The following is a 2498-nucleotide window of genomic DNA, read 5'->3' as shown; positions in this document are numbered from 1 at the left end:
CCACGTGTCGCGTAGCGACTAGAGAATGAAGGACCCCCTCCGGACTAAAAACAGCAAGTGCTACCAGATGTGACGACTGGTGAGAGCACGGCGCAGAGGAACAGCGACGAGGGAAGCGTCGCGTGGCGAGGAGCGAAGCGGAGGAGGGCGGCGAGAGTCCAACGATGGGGACCCGAAGATAAGGCGCAGGAGGCTACTGATGTGCCTCGAACATGGTAAATTGGAAATTGAAATTGAAATGATTAGTTGCTTGTCGGCTACGAGTAATTGCTTGTTAGCATTCCCTTCGTTTCCTAGGTAAGTATATGAATTTCACTATACTAGATTCTATGTAGTCCTTGAGTTGAATCTTGAAGTAGCGTAGCATAGTAGTGAGCCGCGGTTCATTTGATTCGGGTCAGAATCTTCATAGTGAGTTTAAATGAAAAATAATGATTGTCATTGCGGCTCCATGTTTGGCAATACTCGTCCAAACATGATAATTTCCTTCCGGTCAGGCGTGTGTGTGCCTGGCCGCTCATTGGCAACTTAAAGACAGTTGACAGTCAGCAAAGACAAGTAGTAGCACAATGGAAGAATGTAGGACGCATTGGTACCAACGTCATGGCCATCGCTAGCTGTGACGCTGGTGCGTCGCTACATTTTACCACACACCAAGCATTTGTAAGTGCTTGCTACACGAGAAGCCCCTCTCAGCTGCTACTCCGACGAGCTGCCCCCCCCACACACACACATAACAAAGCTTATGCGATAGGGAAACGCCACATGAAGTCTCATGTGGCTTGTAGAGAATTTCCGACATGGTCCGCGTCCGCAAGCTAGTGACTTTACATTTATTAGCACCTATTATGCTAGAGCAAACTTGAATTATAAAGGAAGCACATGAGATTGTGCACCTCCTGTGCACATTCTTGGAGTAGTTTTTGTGCTCACTGAACGCTGGCAGCATTAACTGCTACCCCAGGGTAAATTATCGCAGGTACGTAGGTGTCGTTTTCTTCTTTTTCTACCTTTTCAAAGTCAGCTGCAAACTACAGACCACGATGATCACCACAATTAATATCTGAGATGGCGTCAAGAAATCTGCTATTAAAAGCTACTATAAATATGCTCGAAAACGATTTCTCTATAATTTATTTTTTAGAGTTAAGGGGACGAGCTAATGGAATGTTCCTGAATGAAAAAATTGGATTTCGAGCCAATTTGTTGGCTGTACACTTAATTTCTTTGATCTGATACAGACTGGTTTCGTCTCACCCTCGACGCCTCTCAGATTGCGACTGTGATGCGATGGTGTTCACCTGTAGTGAATTGTATGTTAGTTGGCTGGAGGGCGTTCATCGAGAGCAACAGTTCCAGAGCAGGAAGTACTTGCAGCTGCGTTGACACTTACGTCGATAACAAATGCCGATCTCTTTCCGCCTTACGAGGCGTTTTAGCTAAATTCTCTGCTTAGGAGTCACGCAATGCAAACACTACAGCCGGATCGGTCCCTCTAGTTTTTGTTTTGTGTCTAAAGGCTGGTGTTGTGCCTTTCCTCGCTTCGGTGATGCTGTACAAGCGAACATTTATATCCATCTATCAGCTCGCTCTCAAATGCTTTAAAAATGCAAACCTCGATTAAAAAACGTTTTAAATATTTCTTAACCCCTTGAACGCGACGGCCTGTATTAGACACGATATCAGAAAAAGCTTATCCTGGACCATACACGATAAGGAATTTTGACTTGACGTTTGTATTGAGGTTTACAAACTTTAAATGAAATAGGGGACGGGGTGCCGGGTTGTCTCACCAAATCTTTTCCCGCTCGAAGTGCGTCTTTCCATTTTCTAAAAATTGAGTCTAAGAGATTTTAGTGTGGTGTGGACTACGTATGACAAATTCTTACAGTCAATAGCTCACACGCCACTCATTTCACTCATTAAAGAATTTGCGCCGAGTCCAAGAGATGTCAGGTTTTCGCGCCCGCTGGGCTGAGCTGAAGAAGGAAGGCTGGTCTTCGAAGAGGCCGGCTGGCCTCTCTGTTGACTTCACATACTTGAAGCCTGGTAAGACCAAGAAGGACACCCGTGGCGTCGATGTTTTCGTCGGAGAAGAGGAATTAATGCGCTACTTAGACCGCATTGATCTTGGTAAGACCTTGAATTATTTTGCATCGCATAATGACAGTCTAACGTGTTATATTGAAACAGAGAAAGCTGCCAAAGAAGCACAGCAGCCTACACTACCAGAAGCAGCCTCTGCTACGACTGCTGAATGCGTTGAGCCTCAGGAAGACGTCGATGCCACGTCTAGCGGTATTGTGATGCTTGGTCTTGAATATACACGATATTCTGCCGGCTAATGATGTATAATACAAACGTGGTACTTACAGCAGTTACGCTACGCGAGGAGAGCAATACAGAAGGTGGTGATCAGCAAAATGAAGACAGCAGAGACACGAATGATGTTGTTGCCCAAAAAACAACGCCAGTCAATGGTATGATGCTGTGTTACC

This window comes from Phytophthora infestans, genomic scaffold (genome assembly GCF_000142945.1).
Source record: "Phytophthora infestans T30-4 supercont1.181 genomic scaffold, whole genome shotgun sequence".
NCBI classification, from domain to species: Eukaryota; Oomycota; class Peronosporomycetes; order Peronosporales; family Peronosporaceae; genus Phytophthora; species Phytophthora infestans.
Note: the sequence above shows the minus strand (reverse complement) of the source record.